Genomic DNA, 23731 nt, shown 5'->3' with positions numbered 1-23731 from the left:
TGGTTCGTGTTTGGTGAAAATTAAATAACAATTTAAAATTAGAAATAAATTGAATGAATTCAAGTTCTGACAAATGCATATGAATGAATCCAGTAGGACACGAAAATTCACTCACCATGAACATACAAAAAGCCAAAAATGCTAAACAGTGTGTGAAACATCCCCTACAAATATAAAAGTTACAAACCATGATGGTATATCTTCTAGGGAAACAGGTAATTCTGATATCACTGAACAAACATTCCCATCCTAAACCAACTTCTGTTAGCATCGTGTACAGCGGGGCCTCAGTTGCCTCTGCTAAGACCACCCTGCTCTCAGAGTCAGCCTTCTTATAAAAGCAGATCACTTCCAGTGGTCTAGTTTTAAATAAATTGTCCATTAAAGAAAACACAATAAATATGTTTTTGCAATAAAAATGTTTTATAAATAATAATGCAATAATTATATAATTATTACAAATAAATAAAATAAGTAAGTTATAATTATTATAAATAAATAAAAATGAAATAAAAATGTTTTCTTCCTCATTTTCTCTCGCTCTCTCCTGCCAGTATTTTAAACACCAATGATTGATTCAAGGGGAAGGGAGGGGAGGAGAGATAAAAGACATTACTTTGGAAATAGGTGGTTCTCAAAGTTAATAATAGAGTTAGCAAATAATTCCAGTCCTAGGTATAAACCCAAGAGAAATGGAAATACGTTTCCACACAAGAACTTACACACAAACAAATCCTGTATGTAGCAGTATTATTCATAATAGCCAAAAAGTCTGCACAACCCAAATTTTCTAACAAATGATAAATGGATAAATAAATGTAGGATATCCATACAATGAAATGTCACTCATTAATGAAAGAAATGAAGTGCAGTAGCCTTCATCCACGGTTTCAGTTCCCTGCAGCAAACCATGGGCTGGAAGTAGATGATCTCCTTCTGACACACTGTCAGTCCACAAAGCCTAGTGCTGTGTCACAATGCCTACATCATTCCTTTCACTGCATTTCATCACATAGGCATTCCGTGAACTCACATCATCACAAGAATAAGGGTGAGTCCAGTGTAATAAGCCTTAACTTCTACCATAATATAATGTTGGAAATGTTCTATTTTATTGTTAGTAATATTTTATTGTGACTATTTATAAATTAAGCTTGATCACAGGTATGTATAAGAAAAAATAGTATATGTAGGGTTTGGTACTATCCACAGTTGCAGGCATCCATGGGTGGTCTTGGAACATACTGCCAGTGGATAAGGGAGAACACCACTGTGTGTGTGTGTGTGTGTGTGTGTGTGTATACATATATATGTATATATATATACATATGTGTGTGTGTGTGTGTGTGTGTGTGTGTCCCTCCATTACTGACCCTATTAATCTAGAGACACTTTAGGAGCAGCAACCTTTGTATTTCTCTTTGTAACACTCAAAGCCCCTTATCAGGAGCACTCTGCACACAGTGAGCACTGAGAAAATATTTGTTACAAAAATATAATGTAGAAGTTAACTGTGGTCCTAGATTCCTGAACCAAGTAAGACAACCAATATATCTTTCCCCTTAGGATTTGTATTAGAAAACATTCAGAGGCTTTAAATTTCAGCTTCTATATTTGTAGACAACTCTTCGTCATAGTCTTTCCAAGGTTAAAACTGTAAGCAATATATATGTCCCTACATAGACCTCATGAAATATTTTACCCTATTTTTTCAATTTTGTGAATATTCTGGGGTTGTGTTGAAATATATCTAAAATACTTTAAAAAGTACATCCCTTTCCTCTGAATAAATGAGAAGATCATAGCCATATGCTGCAGTCTTAAATATTTTATTTGCTAATAAAATTCTCTATAAGGAATTTCTCTTCTACGGTCTTTATCTGAATTATAAACAAGGAGAAAGGTAGGCTAGTCAGCACAAATAACTGAAAAGCACAAATACAGGTAATTCTAATACAAAGGAAGAAATGATACATGTCCTGCAGGAGAATCTATAATTGAAATGGTACAGAAGCTCAGCCAACAAATGGAAGGCCTGCTCTGGCACTAGGAGGGGATAGTGGTGGTGGCAGATGTTAAGGAAAGTTTTATGAAGAGCGTCGTTTATGTTATGCTCAGGCTAAATAAGAAATGGAACATGAAAGAAGGACATGAAGAAGGCCACTTCAGGTAACATCAGCAAAGACAAGGCCATCAACTGTGTAGGCACATAAAAGGTCAGTCCTAGAAAAGTAACTAAAACAAGGTACTTCCCCACTGTCCTCCAAGCAGATGCAGCCCCTTGACAGAGTGCACGGCCTGGGAAGCAGAAGACCACTTTTAGCTCCCGCTGAACCCCCTCAGCCAGGCATTCTTCCCGACAATAAACAACCAAATGCGAGAGGAAGGAATCGGGCTTGTGTGGGAAGAACGTACAGGGGCAGTGGTGGTGGTGGTGACCGGGCAACTTCTGTAAAATCTTGGGTCCTCCACGCTCACTGTATGCCCTGATTATACCAAACCTTTACTATCTGGGGATTAATATGGTATTAATAGTTAAGTAATCATAATGAGGAAATAAATACCAAGTGCCTTATACCAAGCTTAGCCAATGCAGGCACTCAATAAATGACACAAAGTAGTTGTTTTGGCAGAAGGGAAGCAGAGGAATGTAAATTATTCTAGGAAGGTGGACAGACCTGGGATCCGGGGCTAATGTATCTTTGGACTAATAAGGGAGTCAAAACATCTGTATTAGGTAGCTATGTTTTAGCCAGGTAAAGTTTAGGATTACAAAATAATTCTCAGTATTATTGTCTTCATGTTGAAGCAAAACTGCCCAAGTACTTCATTTTATTCTAATATTAAATTACCAATTTGCATTTTCTTTTGTGAAATAATGATAATGATGGTTGTGTGCTTTTACATGTGCCCAATGGAAAAGTAACCAATGGTGACAATGCTATGATATCCCTCATTTTCTTTTTAAATTTTTATTATTTGTATATATTTTATTATATTGTATTTTTATTATATTATTTTACTATTTTTTTTAAAGAGGGGGAGAGAAAAAAGGGTGGGGGAGAGGAAGAGAGTATCTGAGGCAAGCTCCATACCCAGTGCAGAGCCCAACATGGGGCTCAATCCCATGACCCTGAGATCATGACCTGAGCCAAAATCAAGGGCTGGATGGTTAACTGAGTGAGCCACCCAGGCTCCCTTCCCTTATTCTCTATTGGTTTTGAAATGCAAAAGTTTGGGAATCAGTATACTCAATATACTCCTGAGATCTCTGCAACTGGTTCTATAACTACCTAAGGGTCATAAATTTTAGCCCAAGATTACAAACAAATAATGTAACAGATGCCTACAGGAAAAGTCAAATAATTTGTAACCTAACACAGAGGAGGAAAGAAAATAATAAAGGTAGTTCCAGAATAACTGAAGAGAAAGGATTAATAGAGACCAGTTCATCTGTGAGGTTCAGAAACTTAACCAGAGGCCAGTGAAAAGTGAGAACAAAAGAGAGGTTATTAAGGACGTACCCAAAGACAGCAGCTTACAACTAAAGTTCAGAACATTGTATTCAAGAACATTTGGGAACACCGGAATTTTGGGTGGACTGCTTACAGACAGTATGATTTAAAAAAACAAACAAAAGGAAAGACAAAAACCACTAAAAATGCCCACAATTAAGTATAATTATTCCTACAGAGCCAGTCCTCACACTTTATGTCACGTATCAGAGTGTGAGGCGTTGTGCTTCCTCTACAAAACACCCATAATTATTTTACTGTTGATGAGGTCATCACTCTTTGGCACTGGGATGGGTTTATATGGAACAACTGCCATGACTGTGTTCGCTTGAATGCTCATGAGGGCAAGTTTCTGATTTTCCCACCGAATATGTGACTGATACAGGCACTGGGTGACCTCACTCTGTGACTCTTATCTCTCTCGTGCAGCAAGTAGCGTGTTTTTCAGTTCACTTCCCAGGGACTCTCCTCAACTTTCTATTGGTCAGCACTGCTTTCACACTGTTCATGTTACAGTTGTGAGGGAAGGTGAATTGTGTGCAGGAATGAGAACTGAACAGCGAAACTCTGACAGGCCCGTGTACATGGAGAACCCCTGTCCTAGAGCTGTAGTCCATGGTCTACTAGGAAACCAAGATGGGTTGTAAACTCATTAAAAAACACAACATTGGGGAGGGTATGTGATTTGGTGAGTGCTGTGAAGTGTGTAAACCTGGTGATTCACAGACCTGTACCCCTGGGGATAAAAATATATGTTTATAAAAAATAAAAAATTAAAAAAAAAAAAAAAAAAAAAAAAAAAAAACACAAGATCTCTCTGCTATTCTTTAATGGAATGATTAATAATTCCCTGTAGTTTTTTTTTTTTTTTTCATATAGCTCTACAGGTTATTTACTGGGAAACTATGTAGCCAAATTACTAGGGATTAGTAAAATCTGGTATTCAAAAATTAAGGGTCACTTGGTTATCACAGATTTATCCCTCTTAGTTTGAGTAAAATTTTCAATTATTATTTTTCTTCAATTATGAAACCTAGTTTCTTTAGTATTGTCATTATCAACTGAGTTTGTTCATTAATTATACAGAGGTGATATATGTTTGCGCATTTTCGGGTTTTCCTCAATTTTCTTGTACAGTGAAATGTTACTGGTGATATTCCATCTGTGAGAATATGCAGTATTTAAACAACTTGCCATCTACCATCAGTACAGGGTAATAAAGTTGCTATGGTATTTTTAGGTTTACATGGCATACAACTCATATGCAAGCTCATATACTGTGCCCCATTACTGACACTAGTTTATGAATACCTTAGTATTTCTATTCTGCATTTTTGCATTCTGTATGCATATTGTAATGTGATGCTGTTATATGTATGGTTATACTTAAAAAAAAAAAAAAACTTCCTGAAAACAAAAAATACTATTGGAACTTTTCATTATTTTGATCTTCTCCAGTTCTTTATTATCACAGGTCACTACAGGTAGGGCAATGGTTAGGATGAGAACAAAACACACTGAAATCACTGCCTTTAGGCATCAGAATGGCAAGTTAAAGATTAGAAGGATCTCAAAGAGATATTTGGACCTCCATGTTCACTACAGCATCATTCACAATAGCCAAGAGGTAGAACCAACACAGATGTCCATTAACAGATCAATACATCAAAAAAAATGTGGTATAAACATACAATGGAATACAATTCAGGCTTAATAACTTAGGAAGGACATTCTGACACATGCTACAACACAAATTAACCTTGAGGACATTATGCTAAATGAAAAAAGTCAGTCACAAAGGCAAATACTAAAGGAGTCCACTTATATGCATCAAACTCTTCTGAGTCTTCAAGTCAGAAAATTGAACGGTGGATGCCAGGAGATGGGAGAAGGGGGAAAAGAAGTCATTGTCCAGTGGGTATCCTACTGCAGTTTAGCAAATGAAAGAGTCGTACAGATCAGTTCCTGACAATGTGTAGTCAGTCAACACTACTGTACACTTAAAAATGGCTAAAATCATAGATTTTGTACTGTGTATTTTATCACAATTAAAAAAAGGTTATTAGGGCGCCTGGGTGACCCAGTCAATTGAACGTCTGTCTCTTGATTTTGGCTCAGGTCATGCATGACCTCAGGGTCATTGGATCATGTCCTATGGCAGGCTCCGTACTCAATAGGGAGTCTGCTCAAGATTCTCTTTTCCTCATCCTCTGCCCCCCTAAAATAAACAAATCTTTTTTTAAAAAGATTATTAGCTAATATTCTCAACTTTATAGATTACAAATAAGTACAAGCAAATACATGCTGGCGTATTGAGTTGAAGCAAATTCCCTAAAATCATAAAACAAGTTAATGGCAGAATTAAGCCTAGATCTTTCGTTTTTATCTTCCAGTTGAGGCCAGACAATGCCACTCTCATATAAAAATTACATGTCTACAAAGTATTTGGAAAGAGGTAGGCACTCAATAAAATTCTTTCCTTCCCAGCAGAAAGGCAACCGAGATAAGACATCAAGATGGACTTCTTGTTCTGAACGGACTTGAACTCCTGAGTAGGCCTCAGTTATAGAACCAGTATGATATCAAAACAGAATTCAGTGACACTTGTGATAAAGACCAGGTATGATAATTCCTTTATTAATAAACTGTAGATTGGGCTTTCTACCTCAGTATCAGACAACTTCCAACTCTGAAACCTGCACAGGTTAGTATTTTAGGACAAGAGACACATGGCTAGACAGATACCAATGCATACATTTATCATCACTCACAAGAACACATCACAAAAAAATGGGCCTAAACCAATTCCTTCCCAAATGGGGCCCAGAGGGAGAAGAGTTAAAAAACATGCATTGGCAAGAAAAAATGTGAGGGACTACTGCCCTAGAAATCACTAGCTCCAGATACCAGGATGGGGCTGCAGGGATTCTTAATTCTGGCTCACTAGTATCTTTGTTCATTTGTTTCACCTTTTAAGAGTACAGGTGGTCAGGCTAGAACTCTTCAAAATGCATCAACAACCAGCAAGAACTGCTTTATAACACTTCTTCTTAGCAGCGGCTATCTTATGTATATGATCTGAAATTAGGAAAAGCTCTCAAAGAGATATTTGTACATAGCAGAATATAATCACAGCAAAATGGATCTCTTACTGAAGTCCTTTTCAATTAACCTGCCTCTTCAAGGTTTGACTCATTTCCTCGGAACTCTCACTAGGGTGGCAGAATGTATACAAACTTTCCAGAACTGCTCAGTAAGTGGAGGACTGCTCCAAGGAGGAAGTTGATAAAACTTTCTTTTTGGCACTAACCGTTTACTACAAACCACAAAAGAAGAAAAAAACAACTTGGAATTCTGGGCAGCAGGCTGATAACTTTTGTTTTATCTGGAAAAGCTTTACTGAATTTTCCAAAAGAAAGACAGCTGGATAACAAGCCCTGTGCATGTATAGTATCTGAGCATTTTCACTTAAAATGGGACTTAGATGTTTCCTTAGCTATTTCCTCTGTATTATTCAGAACTACTGGATTTTGGATTAAAATGCTAATCTTTTTTGACATATGCCTGAGATATATTCCTGTGCTATAAAAATATTATTAAGCTGAATTATTATTTCCTTCTTATAAAAAGTAATCTGTTAGGACATAAACTGTGATAATTTTATAAGATGGATGTTAAAATCAATATTAATGTCTGATTAAAATATAGAAAGATAATTCCTTTATGTCTGAAAGCTAAATTACAGTCCAGCTGCTACATAACATAACATAACATGTAACAAAAAGAAAAATAGTGAATCCTTAATATCCAGTAAGAAATAACATTCTGATTTGGGGAAAAACTCATTTAATAAGAGACTAAAGCAAAGTGTTTTGATCTCTGGAGTTTGCAATCCAAAAAGAACATACAAAACTTCAATATATCACAACGGGGTTCAAAAAAACAAAAAACAGATTTCAGTATAACACATATTCATATTCTGGAAAAGGTTTCTGAAGAGTATTACACCAGCTTCAGAAAACTCTTATACCTTATAAAATGGTGAATTTTATTGTTCAAGCATTTCGAAGAGCAGTCCCTCTATGCATTCTTTCTAATTAGCCAACTCAAAGTTGTTTCTATTAATCAAAGCAGAGATTTCTAACCTTGGTAGAGTTAAATTACAAACTACCTAAAATTCCATCTTTTTCTTATTTTGAAATCCCCAAGATAGTCGTGATCCAAAACAGGACACAGCATAAATGCCAACTACAAATTCGATATTGTAAAACGTTTCTAGATAGGTGGAAATTTTCACAGAAAAAGGAAGGAGGGAAGAAGGAAAGTATGGAAGGAAGGGAGGGAAAAAGAAGAGAAGGAAGGGAGGGAGGGAAGAAGGAAGGAAGGAAGGAAAGAACTCAATAATCTTTATAGTAAATGAAGAGTCTATTCTTCAAATGTAAAGGAATTCCAAATTGCCCCCAAGTTCCCTTAATATTTCATGTGAAGTATTTAATTGAAAAGTCACACAGTTGTCCTTTACTAGAAGTTTTAATTTTTTTTAAGTAGTGAAGCATTCTATAAAGGAATACTAATACTAAAGAGTATGCCTAAATGAGGAAAATACCATTTTCTAAGGCATTCTGCGTCTTGAATTCTCTTAACTTCGTTACCTCCCCCATGACAATTTGCCAACATAAAGAATTAAATTTTTATTTACAAAAATTAACAAGCCAGTTCTAAGATAAACCATGAAAATATTTTATTAAATCTGCTTCACTATTCATTTTAGGCCTCTATTTTCAAGTACAGCTGAAATAAATTACAAATTAAAATTAGAAAACTCATGATCTGCAGCACATAGTAAGCAATGGCTTATAATCATGAACAGAGGCTGATAAAACTCATCTTAAATTATACAAATACATCTTAAATTCTACAAAAGAATCTCCATCTGAAGTGTATGTATGTATAAGAAGATTAAAAATCTCTTACTATCAATTTCCTGCATCTTTATCATCTTCACCTTAAAAACAGTTAAGAATGAATTAAGATACTTCAGCTTTACTATAACCTAATTCTCACTATCCCTGCTGGATAGAAAACATCTCAGCACCAACCTATTACCTCCTGTGTGACAACATGACATGTGCAGTCAAGGTATATTATTCCCATGATCTCATTTACATGCTTTCCTTTTTTTACTGAGACATCAATTCACTAATCCAGGATTTTAATATCCAAATTCAATTTCCATAAAATTCACCTGTGCAGTGAAATCCATTCAAGAACTGAAATTCCCTATTCTCTCTGGTAACAGTTTGTCACAGTCATTTGTAAGTGAGTTTGAACAGAGATTCAATTAAGATAATCAATTTTCCATTCAGCAAGACAAAAGCAAAGAAAATGTTTTGTTTACACAGGAGAAACATTTTGAGGAGATGAATACCTGGAAATCACAGTTTAACTCATCCAGTGCATAAATTTGCATGAAATTTCTTATATTCTATTACTTTCTCTGTTTGGAAAAAAATAGGTAATCTTGCATATCAAGCTCTTTAATATTCTATTTAGCAATCAATACTGCCCTGATACAGGACTGACAAACAGCAATTTCTGTGTATCATTCAGGTACTAGGCTAAGATTTCAGCCACCTACCCATGTATAATTATTTAGAGATAAGGACTTGAGACACAATCCCCTAGTGACCATGTATTTGAAAGACAATTTATTTTGTGCAGTTTACCAGAAGAATAAGGTAAGTAAATAAGCTACTAACAGAAAAATGATAAAATAAATGTTCCAGTGCATTTTCCTAAAGGTTTGGGGAATATGAATAGAAAAACCAATATAATTATTTAAAGGTTAAAATTTATAGGTTAAAAAAAATGTAGAACATAAATATTGGTCTAATGAGCAAATCAACAAATGGATGGAAATGTGTTAGAATTTCACATTTTATAGATAAGAAAACAGAATTAAAGAATTTAGATATAGTCAGTGGTAGAGACACAAGACAAATCTTTGGATTTTAATACAAAATTAATGAAAAAATTTTTCCACAAAAGACAATTTAATCAAGCATCTCTTCGCCAATAGAGAACTACCAAGTCAGTGATGTTAATAATCTTCAAATCAGTATAAATCCTCACCAATCACTGTATCAGAGAGGTCCTCTATGAATTTATGTAACTCTCACGTGCACATCATCTTTTCCTTTCTTTCTTTAGCAAGTATTTAGTAATCATCTACTATATGCCAGTTTAGTGGATGAAAGATATTTATATAGTAAATTACTTTATTAGTGTGTAGATATACATACAAAAGGAATCTAAGAGGACCATAAAGCCTTCACAGAAGAGATCTGCCCTGAGGATGAGTTAGAATTCACAGGGCAAACAGAAAGAGAGACGGGCAGGTAAAACAGCCACTTTCAGGGCAATGAAGGACGGGAGAATAGTGAGATCCTGGCCTAATAAAGTATGCAAGGGCTAGCTTGAGAAGGGCCTGTTCAGCAAATCTGGAATAAATTCACAGATTATATTAATTATATGTTCATAATAAATTCATAAATTATGAGCCCAAAGTTATCAGCCTTGTAAAACTAAGGACTTCTTTGATCATAAAAAAAGAACTGGGGGCTAGTATCCAAGATCTATAAAGAACTTACCAACTCCACAGCCAAAAAACAATCCATCAAGAAATGGGCAGAAGACATCATCAGACACTTCTCCAAAGAAGACATACAAATGGCCAACAGACATATGAAAAAATGCTCCTCATCACTTGCCATCAAGGAAATACAAATCAAAACCACGATGAGATACCATCTTATGCCAGTCAGAGAGGCTAAAATTAACAAGACAGGGAACAAATGTTGGTGAGGATGTGGAGAAAGGGGAACCCTCTCACACTGTTGGTGGGAATGCAAGCTGGTAGAGCCACTCTGGAAAACAGTATGGAGGTTCCTCAAGAAGTTAAAAATAGAGCTACTGCACAACCCAGCAATTGCACTACTGGGTATTTGCCCCGAAGATATGGATGTAGTGAAAAGAAGGGGCATGTGCACCCCAATGTTCATAGCAGCAATGTTCACAATAGCCAAACTGTGGAAGGAGTAGAGATGCCCTTCAACAGATGAATGGATAAAGATGTGGTTCATATATACAATGGAATATTACTCAGCCATAAGAAAGAATGAATACCTATCCTTTACACCGACATGGATGGAACTGGAGGGGATTATGCTAAGTGAAATAAGTCAAGCATAGAATGACAATTATCCTAAGGTTTCACTCATATGTGGAATATAAAAAACTGGAGCAGAGGATAATAGGGGAAGGGAGTGAAAAGTGAATGAGCAGCAATCAGAGAGGGAGACAAACTATGAGAGATTCTGGACTCCAGGAAACAAACTGATGGTTGTGGAAAGGGAGGTGGAGGCGGGGGTGGGGAGAAGGGGTAACCGGGCGATGGACATTAAGGAGAGCATGTGATGTGATGAGCACTGGGTGTTATATGCAACTAATCAATCACTGAACACTACATCAAGACCTAATGATATACTACTATATATTGGCTAATTGAATTGGAATTTTTTAAAAATCTGGTTTTGAACTAAAAAAATTTTTTTCAATTAATTAAAAGAAAAGAAAATTGGGTAGCTCCCTCCATTCTCATCTCTCCCCAAACGATAGTCACTGTGCTTTTGTCATCTTTGAGACCACATATAGTAACAAAACTTACATGAATTGAGATCTATCTTCTTTATAAATGTGCTATATGTATAAATATACAAGAGTATATTATACAAGATGCCCAACTGACTGAGCCACCCAGGCACCCTTAGCCTAAAATATAATTTTGACCACATAAAAGATGAGTGATGAAAAGCTCCCACTACTGCAGTGAGTGTCATTGCTATAGGAGTCAAACTGCAAGTACCGAAAAGGCTTGAACTGAAATGGAAGACCTCGGGGAAGGTGGGTAATGGATTTGAGATGAGCTCTGAATAATGCACAGTATGTGGAAAGATGGTGAGCAAACGCACATATACACATGTGCGCACAAGTGCTAGCAAACATAGCATAGTGAGAGAAGCTGAGACCAGAGCATATGCACACTGGAGGGGACAGAGCAGTGACATACAGCAGTGCAGAACTCAACTTTAACCTCCATTACAGCAGATGTGGCCGGTACATCTGAATTTTTCCCCCCAGTCTCAACCTTCTGCTCTTTCCTTCTGTATTTCCATAGCTCTGCCATCACTTCTAAACATATCTACCCATCATTTCACTGTAAGTGTTCTCCTGGGATCCCTCCATCCTCTGTGGAATGGAATTCAGTGTAATAAATAAGTAAACAATCTGTGGTGGGAAGGTAGGTGGAGGTCAGCTTATGGAGGACCCAGGATGGTGAAGAAGAGATTCCTCAAGAAATTTAAAAAAATAGAGCTTCCCTATGACCCTGCAATTGCACTACTGGGTATTTCTTTTACCCCAAAGATACAGATATCGTGAAAAGAAGGGCCATCTGTACCCCAATGTTTATAGCAGCAATGGCCGGGGTCGCCAAACTATGGAAAGAACCAAGATGCCCTTCAACGGATGAATGGATAAGGAAGATGTGGTCCATATACACTATGGAGTATTATGCCTCCATCAGAAAGGATGAATACCCAACTTTTGTAGCAACATGGACGGGACTGGAAGAGATTATGCTGAGTGAAATAAGTCAAGCAGAGAGAGTCAATTATCATATGGTTTCACTTATGTGTGGAGCATAACAAATATCACGGAGGACAAGGGGTATTAGAGAGGAGAAGGGACTTGGGGTAAATTGGAAGGGGAGGTGAATCATGAGAGACTATGGACTCTGAAAAACAATCTGAGGGGTTTGAAGTGGCGGGGGGGTGGGAGGTTGGGGTACCAGGTGGTGGGTATTATAGAGGGCACGGATTGCATGGAGCACTGGGTGTGGTAAAAAAATAATGAATACTGTTTTTCTGAAAATAAATAAATTGAAAAAAATTTTTTTAAAAATTTAAAAAAAAAAAGAATAGTTTCATAAACAAGGTTTATACAGGTTCTTAGGCAAGGTAGTGGCATTAAAAAAAAAGTGGCATTTAAAACATTCATTTATAGCAGTAAAGCCAATAAAAAATTTTTAATTAAAAAAAGAAAGTGGGAATTGGTGAGGTTATGTCCGGCACCACCGGAGCCAAGGGGACAAGGAGAGATACCAAGAACGAAGACACAGCTCTGGAACAGGGGAGGGCATTTGCAACATATTGTCTGTGGATCCTACACAGGCTCCAGCTATCACCCCCAACAAGCTACCAGGAGGCAGAAGGCAAAGTCTCTCTAGGCTGCAGTTCGGGATCAATTCTTTCTGAACTGATGGCTTGTTCCCAGGGATGTTCTCTTCTAAGCACAGAATGGGGAGGGGGGCTACCATACTAAGTCATTATTCTTTTCTCATTCTGACAGATTACAGATGATGGTTACCTACAGATAGTTCTATCACATTGTATTTGCCCTTGCAGAAGACACAGCAAATTTACCAAATACTCAGAACAGTGAAATTCTCAAGGAGGGACTTTGTCTAAGGCAGTCCTACATTTACTCCTTCACAAATAGCTAACATCTACTGGTCTGTTCTGTAATCTGATCCCATGCCAAGTTTCACATATTTTTCTCTTTCAGAAGAGATTCAATAATTAGAATCTACCCTTTTTGAAATCTCTATTACAAAGAAATATAATTGCTACTCCTTAACCTATTTATTTTGAAAATGTCTATTTATTAAAGACTCAGTAATGTTACAGATTGGACTTTACTTTATAGTGTTTCAGTGTGTCGTCAGAACAACCACTTCTATCAATGATGTGGCTATTCAAGCCAAACCCTAGATATTCCCTCCTTCTCATGTTTTTCTTTCTTAGTTTTGGTTCTGCTGAAATTATGAATTTGTTCTTTAAATCTGGTTTACGTGTTTCATAGCAACAGTAAATAATAAAATAAAATAACAAACACTAAGAACACAGAGTTGATTCTTATTACTATAAATAAACTCTTCAAAGTGTCTTTGTATTGGGCTATAATTCGCTATTCTAGTGTGGTTACAGAATTTAGCATCTTTTCCATGGTCAGCTGTGTTCTGGCTTTAAGTTTTATAAGCTAAAAGTACTTCAAGGTCATAAATAACCTAAAACTTCCATGATTCAACACAACTAACTACACTCTTCAATTATGTAAAAATTGAGGTTCAGTGAACTCTTTGGTGAAAGAAGCAATTTGTGTTATGGGGTCATACAGATTTAGCTCGATCTCCTGTCATTTTGACATCTACATATTATGTAATCATCATAAAAGCTGAGCAAGATAACCTGGAAACACAGAGAGAGGCTCGATTATTAAGAAAAAATCGTATTTCTAAGAATTCTAATGACTGTACAATCAGTATAACAGCATGTTTCCTACGTTGACTCTTCTTACACTATTCTGTTTTGGGGGCCTTTATTTCTATTTTATAGGCAAGGCAAATAAGAGTCAGAGGTCCTAAGGCCATGATACTGGTGAAGAGCAGGCTTTGGACTGCAATCCGGTCTTCTAACTGCAAGTTCTGTGTTCTTACTACAACCACAGTACTTTGGTCTTGCAGAAAACCAGATTTCAACCACAGAGAGGAACACCAAGAGAAGCTACCAAGTCAACTTCAAAATAATTTTTAAATGGGAGGTGGATTTTGATAAATCTTGTCAGATATATTAACATCTGTGTCCCATTTCTTGTCTACAACCAGTACAACATGTCCAATTTCCCTGGTAAAATGCTTTGGTTTATGTGAGCTTTATCCAATTACAAAAGTAAACCAATTTCACAGCATAAACCCTAGTCAACATGACAGCTGTAGTCTTCCAGGAATTTCTGTGTGAGGACTGCACTCATACAGAAGGTACACAGAAATAGTCAAAACACAGTAATGGTAGCAACTACCTTCGACTATAGGAAGCAAAATGGTATATGAACTTTAAAACCAGAAGGCAGTATCTTCTACCTACTAAGACCATCACTGGGTTTTTGTATAATAATAATAATAATAAAGAGTTTAATGGACCTTGGGCCAACATAACTATAATGCTAAGAGAGTGGTGCCCTATATATATATTGAATATGGAAGTATTTTAAGATAATTTGAAGCCATGCATGATGTCTGCAGATATGTTATCAATAAAATCACATTAGAGTTTGATAGTATTGTCTTCCTGTATTTGAATCTAATTTGACAGTCCCTACAGATAGATAATTTTTACAGTTCAGTGCTTATAATATAAATGGTTTGTTATCTTTATTTTCATTCTAATCATTATTCCTCTGCTGAAAAGACTTGTTTATGAAGTGACTGACAGGGCTATTAAAATCTATGAGTCATCTAATCTTAAAAATAAGGCTTATAAGCATTAAAAACACTACCTCAGGGGCGCCAGGGTGGCGCAGTGGGTTAAAGCCTCTGCCTTTGGCTCAGGTCATAATCTCGGGGTCCTGGGATCGAGCCCTGCATAGGGCTCTCTGCTGAGCAGGGAGCCTGCTTCCCCCTCTCTCTGCCTGCCTCTCTGCTTACTTGTGATCTTTCTCTTTCTGTCAAATAAAATAAAAATTGTTTAAAAAAAAAAAAACACACTACCTCAAATAAAGCAATATCTATTTCCACTGATTGAAACAGTTAAAAAAAAAGTAATTTAGTAACGGGAGGGTAGATCTTTCATTTATTTCTAAGTACTGTCTTTGGCAGACTATGATTTTCAGGTTATTTCAGTATGAGTTTATTCTGTGTATCAAGAAAATTCACTAGTTATCTACTTTGAGAGTAACAAACTTACTGTACTACCAAGAGCTCTTCTTAGGTGAGAAAAATCAATGATAAAACTAAAAAAAAAAAAAAAATTAGAACAACCCTTGCCCAACAACTAAATCACTACATAGAAACAAATATGAGGAAAAAATACCTCTAAGATTTTAAGAAATGGTTTGACCTTTTTCTATTTTGGAAATAAGCACTCAATGCTAAAGATCAATTAGTTCTTTGGTAATTAACAGCCTTGATTTTTGTATTCGTTAAAGCAATATATTACATGATACCTACAAGGCCTGTGTATAATATGGTAGTATTTCCATGCAGAGGCTTAAAATGGCAAAAAAAAAAAGAAATTAACCTTCCACTTCTCTGTGAATATAAAACTTTGCTAAAGTTTATTTCCAAAACTGAAACACATGTAAGTAACTAGTCAGTTACTCCATTTCTAATGGTTCCATGCTATAGAGTATTTTCCAACAGTTACCTACAACTATTCCTCCCTCATCTGTGGTTCTGTATTCCAGAGTGACCTGTGGTCCCAGAAGCGGATGATCCTCCTCCCAATGAGTTGTCAGGTCAGTCACAGCTTAGCGCTACCTCAGTGCCTACATCATTCACCTCATGTTATCTTATCATGTATGCATTTTATCATCTTATATCAACACAGAAGCGTGAGTCCGGTACAATACGATACTCAGCCTGAAAAAGACAATTTGTTTTAGCCATGATATACCTGAAATGCCTAAAAAGCCACCCAAGCAAAATTAAGTAGGCAATTAATTGTATGACCCAGTAACTCAGGAGAGAGCTGGAGGCTAACCATACAGATTCACGATCATCTGCATAGGATGACAGGATGCTATCTGTGCGCTGAGGAGGGAGGACATCATCTGGGGATGAGTAAAGCCAGAGCAGGGGTCCAAAGACTGAGTCCAGAAGCCTTCTAACAACTAGAAGTGCAGAAGTAGAAGAGAAGTTAGCAATAGAGATGGAGAGGTTCCCAGGGAGATTTTCAGACCTGGGTACTCTGAAAATTCAGTAAAGAAAAGTTTCAAGAAGGAAAGAATGAACCACTGGGTCGGGTGATAGGAGGTCCAGTAAAATGAGGACTGGAAACTGGCTGCTTGACAACAGGGAAGTTGCTGGGGAGAGAAAATGAAACATTTGGGTGAAGTGGTTGTATAGCATCCCAAGAAACCAGCCTGAAGAGATGAGGGACGAGGAAGTGGTTAAAGAAGCAGAGAAAATTCTGTGGAGTTTTACTATCAAGGGAAATTGATAAATGTGACAAAACTAAGGGAGAATATAGAATCTCGGAAGGGTTTTTACCCTGCTTCTGATGAGAGATATAATATGACTGCCCACTTCTAAGAATGATCTGGTAGGGCAACCTGGGTAGCCCAGTCAGTTAAGCCATCTAACTCTTGATTTTGGATCAAGTTACGCTCTTATGGTGGTGAGACTGAGCCCTGCATTGGGCTCCACACTGGGCATAGAGCCTACTTAGGATTCTTTCTTCTTCTGCCTCTCTCCCGCCCCACTCATGCTCCCTTAAAAAAAAAGAAAGAAAGGAAGAAGAAGAAGAAGAAGAAGAAGAAGAAGAAAGAAGAAAGAAGAAAGAAGAAAGAAGAAGGAAGAAGGAAGAAGGAAGAAGGAAGAAGGAAGAAGGAGAAGAAGATCTGGCAAAGAGGTAGAAGTTGGTGTTACTAAAGAGACATAGGGAAATTCAAGAGTAAAGCTCCCGAGTAGAAGGGAAAGGATGGGACCCAGCATCCAAGTAAAGAGGCAGGCCTTGGATAAAAGCTGCAACAATCTATTCATGGTAACAGATGGAAAGGCACAGGCACAGGAAGGAATATTATATAATATAATCTCTACAATTACTAATATTTTCTCAGGAGTAATCTTTACTGACTTTATTCTTCTTTGTCCCCTCAAACCTTTCACAGCTATCATTGTCAGTGCAGTCTTCTGAAGCAGGAACAGCCAGGAAGTGGGTTCTAGGTTTGGTTCTGCCAGCTCACCACCTCAACAGCACCTGCTGAATCTCCCTTCTCATTTGTATTACACTCACTTGCCTGACCTTCTTTCTAGAGTGTTGTGAATGTAAGTACAGAGTATTTTAAAGTTATTTAGAAACAGTGGTAAGTGTCAGAAGTATACACAGTGATACAGCATGAGGTGTAAAAGATTTACATAGGAATACTGAAGCAGCTGATATGGGCAGTATCTTGAGATTCTGAACATTAACATAGATACTACTGTATTAGAAAGTCACAGGATCATAAACAGCATAAAATGGGAGGTGGTGAACTAAAGTGGTCAAATCATGAGTTTCAGAGGCAGGGAGTGGATAGGTCATCTTGATTACATTTTACCTTTTTTTTTAAAAAGAGTTTATTTACTTATTTCATTTTTTTAAAAAAGATTTTATTTATTTATTTGACAGAGAGATCACAAGTAGACAGAGAGGCAGGCAGAGAGAGAGGGGAAGCAGGCTCCCTGAACCCAGCAGGATCCCAGAACCCTGGGATCATGACCTGAGCTGAAGGCAGAGGCTTAACCCACTGAGCCACCCAGGTGCCCCTCATTTACTTATTTTAGAGAAAGAGGACACGTGAGCAGGTGGAGGAGCACACACTTGAGGGAGAGGGACAAGCAGACTCCACAATGAACGAGAAGCCCATTGTGGGGCTTGATCTCATGACTCTGAGATCACCACCTGAGCTAAAATCAAAGAGTTGGATGCTTAACTGACTGAGCCACCCAGGTGTCTTCTAGTTTATCTTTAAATGGGGCAGGCTGATAGCAGAATCTATCTCAGCAGGTGGTACATATGTGCAGGTACGCAAGAAATGTTAGCAATTATAATTATTACCAAAAACAAATTAGTTTAACCTCCTTCTAGCACAGAGGACGTCACAGAATTGGGTGGTGGGAATCCTCCCTACGGTCACAGTCACAGCCCACTAATACACATTGGTATTCACTCTTCCAGACTGCACCTCTTATAATAAAGCCTCAATGTCGTATGATTTGCATATATTCCTACAGAGATGAAAAACTACAAAAGCATTTGCACTGTATCATCCCCACCCCAGTCTATGTATTCCCTGAAAGTAAAGAAGAAAATGGTATGTACTGTATATGAAAGGACATTCCATTACAGACTGGTCTGAACACCAAAAAAATCTATTAATTGCCTTGTGAATAATAATTATTAATGTCACTGTGAAAATAAAGACTTTCAGTATGATTACTGCTCTTATGAGCCATATGGGTAAAAAGGTATCTTCAGTTTTGTATACCAACCAAACATAATTAGCAACCTACTGAGTGAGCTACAACTCAAGCTTTTTTCCCCCCTTTTTTATTAAGTTTTTAATTTTAATTACAGTATAGTTAACATACTAAAACTCAAGTTTTAATGGAAACTAGTACAATGTGTTCTTAAATAGAAAGCATGTCAGAAAAGAAGAAAAAGGAAGGAAAGAAAGAAGGACAGATGGAAGGAAGGAAGGAAGGAAGGAAGATAAATATCCGCCCATGCTCTTTTAAAATGAATGTTTAAGGATCATTATTTTAATAGGTAGGAGCAAAAAAGAAAAATGAATGCAAAGCAATGACTGAATCATCGAAGTTTACATAGGAGGGCAACATTTTAAAAATAAATGAAGAAATGCTGAAGACCCAGAGATTTTAAATTATTTGTTCAAGGTCATATCACTGGCTCAGAACAAGCAACAAGCATAGTGTCCTAATTCCAGTCTACTGTTCCAAATCCTTTATTAGAATACCTCTGTACCACATTAACTAAATCTCATTCTCTTCAATTTCCTAAAATACTAAGAGAAATGGAAACCAAAGTTAACAGAGACACAGGAAACTTCAAAATCTGACCTCCCACCCATCAATGAAAAGCAACAAATTCTACACTCTAACTACATAATGTCTTGGGAGCATGTTTCAAACTGCCTTTTACCTACACAATTGAGGGTTCACTGCTTACATTATGGATGTCAACATGAAACTGTAATGAGGTTTTAGAATGTATGCCTCCCAAGGTGGAACTACACATAAGCTCCTTGCTTTATCCTGATTCCCACCGACCACTAGGTGCTTGCCCTAATAGCTGCCTCCAATCCTGGATGAGATGCGAAATTACAACATGAATGGAACACCATGACATCAGAATGGCTGAGACTCCTCTTTTAAAATTAGCACACACTTGGGGTGCCTGGGTGGCTCAATGGGTTAAAGCCTCTGCCTTTGGCTTGTGTCATGATCCCAGGGCCCTGGAATTGAGCCCTGCATCTGGCTCTCTGCTCAGCAGGGAGCCTGCTTCCCCTTCTCTCTCTCTGCCTGCCTCTCTGCCTACTTGTGATCTCTGTCTGTCAAATATATAAATAAAGTCTTAAAAAAAAATAAAATTAGCACACACAAAAATGGAACCATTTCTACCTACTCCCAGATTTTATAGAACAAGAGGGGGCAGAGTTTGAGCATACTCTACTTCATGGAAGATAATAAAGAAAAACAAGAAACTGACTTTAGAGAATTCTTGAGTAATTTGGCCTGATTATTTCATCTAGCTGAGAGAGGATGGGATGCTTTCAGTTCTCTTTCTTCCCCACAAACCATGATTACTTCATAGTTAACAACCCTCATGGTGTTCAGTCCTCTACCAGGAAATAGAATGAATAAAAACAGATTAGTTTTAGATCTGACAATCTGTCCACTTGTTGGTGAGCCTTCTGGTTTGCTCTTCAACGACAGTCTATCACAGGATAAAGCAACATTTGGGAGCAGGACAGAGATTTAGTTATCTGACATACATCACTTATTATCACAATGACTACTTTATCTTGGTGAACTGTAAGGGTTAACATTGTTCCAACTATAACCCTGCAGTGAGACAGACACAGGAGAGAAATGTCCCCAGGAGCCTACGTGAGAAAGCAGGAAGCTTTCTGTTTGGGGGCTGCTCTAGACCGCATTTTGTCATAACCTAAGTAAAACCAAAGACAATATAACCTGACCTGTTGCTAGACATAAACAAATATAGAAAGGGCAGAATGATAACCAAATATAAAAAGTTCTAGAATTAGGTAAACCCACATTCAAATACCAACTCTAAGAGGGGTATAAGTTCAGCTAAATGATTTGATCTCTCTGAAGCTATTTCTTCTGACAAACTCATATGGCAATTAGGATGTCGTACATTTGGAAAGAGGATTAAATGGGATGGTGTGGCGAGCCCCTGACCCACAGAGTCTAGTTTCCTTTCTCTATACCTTCCCTCACCATATTTAAAATGGGAGGAGGTATTTGTGAACCATGTTCCTTATAGAATGAAGTGCAGAATCTGAAATGTTGAGGAAGATGAGTAGTCCTCATATTAGGAAGTGGCGGGGCGGGGCACAACATAAAGTGAAAATAATCTATGAGGCAGGCAGCTAGATTTCCAAATAGAAGCTCTGATTTTAGTTAATAAGCAAAGAAGAAATATGAAGATTCTTAAACAACAGACTAACACAGTGAGAAAAACATTTTGGTAGGATTAATTGTACAGAACTATGCAAGACTGGTGAAGGGGGTATCACAAGGCTACCCTGAGTTGCACCATTCCAAAAGGCTTCATTTCCATTACACTGTATGAAAACTACAGGCCCCTAGAAAATAATTCTAAAACTTTGGAGTCATTTAGAAAACTTTTGGAACAGTATGGTTTGATGCAACAGAAATCTTAAGCCGGAGTGGATGGCATGGAAAAGAAGAATGGAAAGGAGACACATTGAATATACTTAAAGAAGAAAGCATGGGATGGTTTTTACCAAACCCTTAGGAGTAAAATTAATGCATGTTCTCTACACCTGAAAGTAAGGCACAGCCTCCTTGTTTCTAACAGGCAGGTGTTAAAAACAATTGTTGGTTGGTGATTCTAACCTGTTTGTACCTCATGGTAAAAGAAAGACAATATTTAAACTAATTGGTCACTGATAAATGACCCTGCCTAACAAGCAGAAACGGAAAGTTGCAGCAAAGAGCTAATTATTAATAGTTCTGGTCTCTGACCAGCATAACCACCTTTCTTCCTTTCCATCAAGCACAGATCTTACCCAGAATATAAACTCTGACTCTGTAACAGCCACAGTAGATTGAAATCTCACATCAGCAGAGAATCTAAAGGGCACTTAGGAAGGAGTCTATTCAACCCGTCCCCAGAAAAGATGCCTGATCCTCTTTCCTTGAAATTCCCAGAGACCCCACAGTTCTTGTGGTAAGCTGAATGCCTTCTGACAACCATTTTTGTCCTGTCCTAAATGAAAACGGAATCTACTATGATCATCTGAAAAATATAATTACATATATATTTTTCTGATGTTTTAAAATTTTCTCAAAGTCTTTTCTCCTCTAAGCGAGACATTCTTAATTCCTTTAACCTTGTTATATAAGGTACATTTTCCCCGATTGTTTTACCTCAAATATCAGGCTTGCCATTATAACCATATTGTGTGAAATCATCTTTAATTCACATGTGAGCTTTCCACATTAACCAAACTGATATTGAAAAAAATTTCCACAAAGCCAATCTTTGCATGGAAAGCATTTTTGAAATCTAACAGCCTCTCTCATCTTGTAGGAGAGGAGAAATCCCAGTTAGCTACCAGTTTGACTATTCACAGAGCTTTCTACAGGATAAAAATACTGAACCTTTTTTTGATGCTGTAAAATTTTATGCTCACAATGCAGAGAAAGTGAGAGTTTAAAGAGCACTTCAAAAATGATTAAGGGGAAGTTTTAAATACCGAAACACATGGCTTAGCTCAGAGAAAGCAAAAAGGTGCATTAGAATCTATCTATATAGTGGTACTGATAAAAATAAAGTTGTTGTTGTTTTTTTTTCCAGGTCAAAGAAAACAATGTAAAAATGCTTTAAGCTGCATAAGGAATATTCAAGGTCAATATCAGAAAAGACTCTAAAATAGCATGGTAGAATAAAGCACTCCCCAGAAATATAATTAAATATACCACCTGAGAATAGCTTGGATTAAGTGCTTAAAGCATCAGAAGTTATACATCTGTCTGGAGTCTGGGCCAGATGACCAGGGCTATCTTTCTAAAATACAAAACAGTTTATGTCACTTTCTTGTTTAAAACTCTACAGTGTTCACTATTAAACACAGCTCAGCTCTGGAGTGTGATGTTACTTTCTTTTCCCAGAATGCCTTTATTTTCCTTGCTCATAACAAAAGCTACAATGTCTTCATTATCCAGCTAAAATGATACTGTCAGTTGAAGGTATCTGCTATTACACTCACTGGATTAAGCTCTAGTAATCTGTTTATACCTTGGGCTTCTACACTAGAGAATGAGCCTCTAGAAAATTAAGATGAGGTCTAATTAATGTTCATATACCCAATGCTTAATGCAACACTGTTATGGATAAAAATAAATTGTGACCCCCGCCCCCTTCATTTCATAAGCCCCAATGCCCAATGTGACTGCATTTGGAGCTAGGGCCCTTAATGAGGTAATTTAGCTTAAATGGGGGTTATAAGGGTAGCACTCTAATCTAATAGGGAAGTGTCCTTATATGAAGAGGATCTCTCTCCCCTAACAGATGAAAGGTCATGGGATGACACAGTGATCAAGCCTGGAAGAGAGGCTTCACCAGAAACCAATGCTTGAGAGCGCCCTGGTCTTATTTATACTTGTAGCTTCCAGAACCACGAGAAAATAAATTTCTGTTGTTTAAGCTACCCAGTCTGTGGTATTTTGTTATAGCAGCTGAGTTGACGAACACAAATGCCAAGAGAGTATTTTCTGAAAAAAACAAACAGGTTTTTTTGCAAAGTCAGTCTTCAGAGGTCCACAAATTAGTAAAATTCCTCCAATTATTTCAACTATTCCCTTCAACATATTTTTTGAACAACATGCCTTAACACTGGAAAAGGATGCAATTACACCCATAATAACCTGGTCTTGATATGTGTAAGCAGAAAAAAAAGAATTTGATATGATGGTGACCTTGAAATAAAAGACATTCTGACAAGGCTAATTTGATGAAGCGTGTCAGAATAACCCCATTAGAAGGCAAATTTTTTTTTTAAATTAATAAGTATTATATGTAGAGATAGTGATGGCTCTTGGTTTATTCTTACCACTTACGCAGGGCTGGCCAGAGCAGTCAGGTTAGGGGCAGGGTGACCGTTTTATTATTGTAACGCAATAACAAAACAGGCAAAGAGTAATGGAGTTTTGCAGGTCTTCCTTGTACTTCAGCACATCCCTGCATCAAGAGCCCAGCCAAATGTTACATAACCATGAATTACTTACTAACTGCTTCTGAAGCCTAGTGCAATTCTTACTCCATGAT

The 23731-nt window shown here is 37.2% G+C and overlaps 1 protein-coding gene and 1 long non-coding RNA gene across 3 annotated transcripts in view; one reads left to right on the top strand and one right to left on the bottom strand.

Moving 5' to 3' along the window:
- DDX10 (DEAD-box helicase 10) overlaps positions 1-23731 on the bottom strand; it is a 277103-nt gene that overhangs the window by 58791 nt on the left and 194581 nt on the right. The window lies entirely within an intron of this gene.
- On the top strand, positions 972-23105 carry LOC106007040. 2 transcript variants are annotated; one of them, XR_001181525.2, is made up of 7 exons: positions 972-1051; positions 6006-6135; positions 15876-15926; positions 17301-17457; positions 18350-18485; positions 22262-22312; positions 22976-23105. It is a non-coding gene; the product is annotated as an uncharacterized LOC106007040 (long non-coding RNA). The 2 variants fall into 2 exon arrangements; XR_001181527.2 differs by lacking the exon at positions 18350-18485.

The sequence above is a fragment of the Mustela putorius genome, unplaced genomic scaffold (assembly GCF_011764305.1).
Source record: "Mustela putorius furo isolate JIRA1106 unplaced genomic scaffold, ASM1176430v1.1 tig00000198_pilon_pilon_pilon, whole genome shotgun sequence".
NCBI lineage: Eukaryota > Metazoa > Chordata > Mammalia > Carnivora > Mustelidae > Mustela > Mustela putorius.
The sequence above is the reverse complement of the archived record's forward strand: the minus strand, read 5'-3'. Positions and strand labels throughout refer to the sequence as shown.